The sequence below is a fragment of the Rhineura floridana genome, chromosome 3 (genome assembly GCF_030035675.1).
Source record: "Rhineura floridana isolate rRhiFlo1 chromosome 3, rRhiFlo1.hap2, whole genome shotgun sequence".
Taxonomy (NCBI): Eukaryota; Metazoa; Chordata; class Lepidosauria; order Squamata; family Rhineuridae; genus Rhineura; species Rhineura floridana.
Genome location: NC_084482.1, coordinates 195,988,111 through 195,995,590, shown reverse-complemented (window position 1 = coordinate 195,995,590; position 7,480 = coordinate 195,988,111).

The window sequence follows — 7,480 nt, the reverse complement described above, 5'->3', positions numbered from 1 at the left end:
CGGTGAGTAAAACCATATGCTTATGTGCCTTAAGAAGAAATCTTGTTAATCTTGTTAGCTTTGTTATCTGTAATAAATACTTAATTTGGTTTACCAAAGGCCTGATCCTTGGCTGGGGTTTCACAGACCAGAAGGGAGGGTAAGGTAATGACCAAGGCTGAAGGGGAACTGTAACAAATGGTGGCAGCGGTGAAGAGAATAACAATACCAGTATTCAGAGTCTCTGGGAATACTAGTATTGGGACGTTACTGGTGGTTGCCTAGCAGGGGGATCTGTTGAGATCTGTGCTAGAGCGGATAGGTAAACCATAAGAGAGTGCGGTCCGGACTGGTGGAGTCCCTGGTGGTGCCTAGAGACAGGCAGTAACCACGAGCAGGTAGGAACCTGACAGGGAGAGCCAGGGAAGGACGCATCACATGTGGTGGAAAAGCCAAAAATATTTATTCCCTTCTAGAAAAGTGTTGAGTTGCTGCACTAGTCATCACTAAATGTGTTGAGCTATTCTATAGCAGAATTTGTTCTAAGCTAGGAATACAAGAAATACTCTGGATGTGGCCTTAAATCTCTGGATGTGGCTATTCCATAGTAGCAGAACCCACAGGTCATCCAATGAAGCTGAATGGTGAGAGATTCAGGACAGACAAAGACGTACTTCTTCACACAGTGCGCAGTTAAACTTTTTAATTCACTAACACAAAATGTGCTGGTGATGACCACTCATATTGATCAGGATGAGACTGAGGATAAAATAGAGCTTCTTTATTTAATAATTCTTAAACAGTAAAACATCTGAGTTCGTTCTGTGCTAGGCCTCACCCAGCACACACAACACTAACTCCAGTAACTAAATCAGTCTAGCTCCCCCTAGGGTGTGTAATACCCTCAGTCTAGAGCAGCCTTTCCCAACTGGTGTGCCTCCAGATGTTGTTGGACCACAACTCCCATCAGCCTCAGCCATTGGCAATGCTGGCTGAGGCTGATGGGAGTTGTGGTTCAACAACATCTGGAGGCACACTGGTTGGGAAAGGCTGGTCTAGAGAAAGTTAACTTTTTCTTTGCTGTGCATCTAACTTAAAGACACATTTCACTACATTTCCCTTTCTTTGTACTCTTATTTTGTGTTTTTTTTTCTCTGTCAGCAAACATTGTGTAAAATAACATTTAGTCTCTGTAACATTCTGGTTTTCGAATTACTCTTCCTCTGGATGTCACTCTCTTTGGACTCTCAAGAGATAGGCTGTCATTGGCAGGTGATGCTTGCTCACAAGAACTTGTCAGTTCTTCGTTCTCAGTCTTTTGAGATTGTTCTGGCAATAAATTCTGCTCTTCTGGTATTTCTGCCTCTGGATTCTTACTTTGTTGTGAAATTGGTTGTGGTTTGGGAACCAACTGTAGGTGTCTCCTATTCCTTCGGAATGTTCCATTTTTGGTAGTAACAACAGAAGATCCTGGAGTTTGACTTTGGCTCTAGACTGTTGCCGGTTCAGATCATCCTTTCTGGTCATCCAGTTTCAGTCTTACCTGTGAACCAGGTTGTAATTTTGGAAGTGTCTTCACTCTATAACGTCTGTTGTGGTAATGTTTGTAGTTTCTTTTAGCCATGTTGTCTGTGACATGGACTTTTCCCAAATCAGGCCACTTAGGATACAAATTTGCTTCTAAGGTTGGAATTGGTGTTCTTAATTGTCTTCCCATTAAGGGGTCCCTGTGAGAGAGGAGACCCCGGAGATTGGAATAGGGGTCCCTGTGAGAGAGGAGACCCTGGAGACTGGAATAGGGGTCCCTGTGAGAGAGGAGATCCCGGAGATTGGAACAAACGTGGAACAGGAACAAGATTTGGAGTCTATGGACTTTAGAAATAAAATCTATTGTTTGGAACTCAATGTTATCTCTGAAGAAATTAATGAAGATTCTAGAGATAAAGTTATCAATGGCATGGATTATCTTCTGGACTGGAATGATGTGATGGAGCCCAATATAGAGAAAATCTATGGAATTAACTGCAGTCATGTGACAATGGAAAAACTTTTAAGAGATGACCCAGTGTATTTTGAAAAAAAGAACAGAGATATGATTTTACAGCAGTATTTCAGCAACTTATTCAGAATGGATGGCAAGAAAATATTTGGGATAGAGGTAATTCCCATCAGACTCTTATTATATGACTATGGCTTTGACAGCAAGATTATTATGGAATACTGATAATGGAAGATTGGATATTGAAATTACTGGACTTAACAAGACTACTGAAGATGGAAGATGGAAAATGGAACTAATAGAGATAATAGAACAATGGCTACTGAAATTACTGAACCTAACAGATTCTGATGTGATGGATTAATTGAAATGTTTATTTTGACTATGGTTATGACAATAAGATTATCATAATTAGTAATGAGATGGATTAATCGATATGCTTATCTGGAAAAAAAAATTGATAGATATATTTCTTAAAGAATTGAAACCTCTCTTTGACTTTTTGTGGAAAGAATAAAGTAATGTTTATGAGATTTGATGATTAAGTAAGATAACTACTGGAGGAAAGTGATTTTATAATATGACTTAAGAGACAGGATTGCTATATATTATAGACTTATAACTGATTTGATCTTTGACAAATGGGAAGTCAATATTTTACTCTTTATTTTTTATTTTTGTTTTTTTTTTTTCTTCTTTTCTTTTTTTCTTTTTGTTTAACTATTTTTGATTTTGTTTTTTGTCTTTGAATGTTTTATGATTTTGTCTTGTATGTTTTATGAAAATCTGAATAAAAATTATTGAAAAAAAAAAAATTGTCTTCCCATTATCAGTTATGTAGGATTGCACTTTGTTGCATTGACAGGTGTTGCTCTGTAGCGTAGCAGTGCTAGGAAGGGATCTTTGCTGTTTGTACTGCTCTCTCTGCTTTCCCATTGGCTTGTGGGTAATGGGGACTGGCTGTCATGTGACAAAAGTAATATTTCTTTGCGAACAAAGCAAACTCTTTCCCTGCAAATTGCAGTCCATTATCTGTTACGAGAACATTTGTGCATCCCCATCTGGCAAAGATATTCTTCAGACAACTGATAACAGTAGAGCTTGTTGAATCAGGCATGTATGCAATCTCTATGTTTAAGTACTTTTGTCCTTGTAATTCACAGATGTCTGCTCCCACACTCTTCCATTATCTATCTGGCAATGGAGTGTAATGAGTCCTTCTGTTGTGAAGGTTTATTTGTCTGGCAAAACTCAGAGTTTGTTATTATTGCCTTGAGGTCTTGTCCTATTTGTGGCCACCAAGCAACCATTCTTGCATGTTTTCTCCACTTAGTGATTCCTTGACGACCTTCATGGAGTTTTCCCAACATTTCCTGTTGCATTGTAGCAGGAATTACAATTCTATTACCAAATAGGACTGTTCAAGCTCTGTAAGGTTTCCCTTTTCTGCAAAGAAAGGTTTAAGGTTAGTTGTCACTTCAGACATGTACAATGGCCAACCAGCTCTGACAAATTTCAGCACCGCTGAAAGGTCTGGGTCAGTGCTGGTAGCTGCTTGAATGCATTGAAGGAGTGGGGTAGATATTGGTTTAGAAGCTTGTTGAAGATTTACATAGACTTTGATTTCCTCAACTAACTGGGTTGTTTCAGGGTCTGGAGTTTCCAGTGGATTATTGACAGTGTGACTGCTACAAGAGCCTTGCCTTGTCTGTATTCTGCTTGAGGATTGTATCTCATCATGTGTAAAAGGAGTCACTGACATAGAATTGGTACTCGGTCCAGGTCTTTGCAATTTATCAGCGGTACCAAGGGTTTATGGTCTGTACAGAGTGCATATTACTCTAGCCCATAGAGATATCTTGAGTATTTTTCACAAGCCCAAACAGTAGGTAGACATTCCTTTTCTATCTGAGCTCTTCTGTTAGCGTTCCTGCGCAATAGACCACTGGTTTCAACTCTCCATCATGATTTTGGAGTAGTACTCTTCCCAGGCCATAACTGCTGGCATCAGCACTCACTATGGTCTGCCAGTTAACTTCATAGTAAGCAAGTATTGGAGCCTCTGTTAAGAGTTTTTTCACTGTTGAGAAGGCCTTTTCTTGGCTTGGACCCCAGCACCATGTGCTATCTGCTTTCAAAAGTATATTTAATGGGTGTAGTTTCTCTACACTCAAATTTGGCAAGAAGCATCCTAAATAATGTACCATGACCAAAAATCTTTTCAGTGATGGAGTCTGGAAGTTTGATTGCGGAAATGGCTTCTACTTTCTTAGGATCTAGACTCATACCATGCTCATTTATGCAGTGTCCAAGATATGTAAGGCCTTTCTGGGAAAAGATGCATTTGCTGTTGTTGAGAACACTGCTACCTTTACTGTTGCTAAGACTTTGGCCAATCTTTCATCCTGTCCTGCCATTGTGGCACCATAAACCAACACATCATCCATGAACACTGAACCGCTTTCCAAGTGTTGTAACTGCTCCGACATTTCTCTCTGAAACAGCTCAGGCGCATTTGAAATTCCAAACGGCAATCTTTTGAAGAATTATCTCCCAAACAGAGTGATGAATGTAGTCAATTTAGCAGTGTTGGCAGCTAGGCGGATCTACCAGAATCCACTTGCAGCATCAAGCAATGAAAATAGGCGGGCAGCAGCTAACTGTGGCAGGATATCATCCATAGTAGGAAGAATGTACTTTTCCCGCTTGACAGCTTAATTTAGTTATTTTAGATCCACACATATGCATACTGTTATGTCCTTTTTCGGTACTGAAACCACTGGTGCGCACCAATGAGTAGGTTCTGTGATAGGTTCTATGATTCCATAGCGAACCATTCTATCTAGTTCTGCCTTTATTTTGGGTAGCAGTGGAATTGATATTGTTCTGGCAGTGTGAATAGCATAAGGTACAGCCCCTTCTTTGAGCATTATCTGTACTGGTGGTGTCTTCAAAGTTCCAACTGTGTCAGGAATTTATGTGGAAAGCTCAATAGATGGCACAAAACTTCTAAAGGACAAAGAGTCTATTGCACTGCGTTGGAAAGAGCATTACCACGACCTCCTTAATCGTAACTCTATTGTGGCTGATGAGGTCTTCTCGCAAATCCCACAACAACAAATTAGAGATGAGCTTGCAGTATCCCCTAATTTGGATGAAGTCAGTAAAGCCATTAATCAAATGAAGAATAACAAAGCTAGTGGACCTGATGGGATTCCTGCTGAAGTCTTTAAAGAAGGTGGGCCTGAACTTACACAACAACTTCATAAACTCATCGAAAAAATCTGGATGAGGGAGGAGATCCCAGAAGACTTTAGGGATGCCATAATTATCACTCTTTTCAAGAAGGGTGATAGAACAGATTGTGGGAACTACCGAGGCATTTCTCTTCTAGCTACCGCAGGTAAAATCCTTGCAAGGATCCTTGCAAATAGCCTCCTACCTATCTCAGAAGACATCCTCCCTGAATCCCAAAATGGTTTCCGCCCTTCCAGGGGGACAGTGGACATGATCTTCATTGCACGACAGCTTTAAGAAAAATTCAGGGAGCAAAACCGACCTCTGTATATGGCATTTATTGATCTGACTAAGGCCTTTGATACTGTAAATCGAACTGCTCTCTGGACCATCCTTCTGAAAATTGGATGCCCTGATAAATTTGTCAATAGTTTGCAACTCCTCCATGACAACATGATGGCGACAATTTTGGATAACAATGGCTCTCAAAGTGATCCATTCAAAGTGGGATCAGGCGTCAAACAGGGATGTGTCATTGCTCCAACCTTATTTGCTACTTTCATTGCCATGATTCTACACCTTGTTGAGGGGAAACTTCCCACTGGCGTGGAAATCACATATCGAACAGATGGAAAGCTTTTTAATCTCAGTAGGCTGAAAGCAAAAAGTAAGGTGTCAACCTCTGTCGTAGAACCTCAATATGCCGATGATAATGTAGTCTCTGCACATTCAGAGGAAGATCTTCAAACTATCCTAAATGTCTTTACAGAAGCATATGAAAAGCTTGGCCTCTTGCTTAACATAAAAAAAACCCAAGTGCTTCATCAGCAAGTGCGAACCAATCCCTCTGTAGCACCATCAATCCAGCTTAATGGTGCGACGCTGGAGAATGTCAACCACTTTTCTTATCTTGGCAGCCATCTCTCTGTAAAAGCTGACATCGACGCTGAAATTCAGCATCATCTGAGCTCTGCGAGTGCTGCATTCTCCCGAATGAAGCGTAGAGTGTTCGAGGATCGGAATATTCACAGGAAGACCAAAATGCTTCTTTACAAAGCCATTGTACTACCGACCTTACTGTACGCCTGTGAAACATCGACCATCTATAAACGCCACTCCCAACTTCTTGAAAGATTCCACCAACACTGCCTCTGGAAAATTCTGCAAATTACTTGGGAAGATAGACTGACTAATGTTAGCATATTGGAAGAAGCAAAGACCACCAGTGTTGAAGCAATGATTCTCCAACATCAACTTCGCTGGACCGGCCATGTTGTTCGAATGCCTGATCACCGTCTTCCAAAGCAGCTACTTTACTCGCAACTTAAGGATGGAAAACGGAATATTGGTGGACAGCAAAAGAGGTTTAAAGATGTTCTCAAAGCTAATCTAAAAAAATGTAACATGAGCATCGAGAACTGGGAAGCCTTGGAGGCTGGCCATTATCACAGGTTCTATGGACTTTGAAGAAGCATGAGTACAGGGCGAAAGGGAGAAATGAGCTAAGCGGAAGGCACGTCAAGCAAATCCTCATCGTGACCATCTTCCATCTGGAAACCTATGTCCTCACTGTGGGAGGCTGTGTGGATCCAGAATTGGCCTCCACAGTCACTTACGGACCCACTGTTAAAGACCTTACCCTGGAAGACAATCTTACGCGGCCATGAGTGATCGCCAATGAATGAATTAATGAATGAATGCTACTCTGGAGACACTATGAGGATTTCTTAACTTCTGACATCATGTTATATTGACAAGGATGAGACCAAGGATAAAATAGAGCTTGTTCAGTGCTAGGCCTCACACAGCACACACAACACTGACTAACTCCAGTAAGTAAATTAGTCTAGCTCCCGCTAGGGTGTGTAATACCTTCTAGAGAAAGTTAACTCTTTCTTTGCTGTGCATCTAACTTAAAGACACATTTCACTACAACCACCAGCTTCAACAGCTTTTCAAAAAAGGATGAGCCAAATTCATGGAAGATGCTGCTGCAGTCCTAACACCCCTTTCTGTGGTTGATGGCTGGCAGTGTTAAGATGGCATGTACATTCCCTTTGCTAGTCTTCCAGTGGGATCTGATCCATTAAGGAAAATGGGGCAGTGCCCCCACCAACTTCCCTCTGTCTTTTTACTTACATCCAGCCCAAGGGGTAGCCCTGGCTGTCATTTTCCTCTTCCTTGGTCCCAGTGTTGCCTTTGTAGAACTTAGCAGGAAGGAGGAAGAATGAGGACAAAACTAGAATTAGTTGGCCCTGCCTGTTA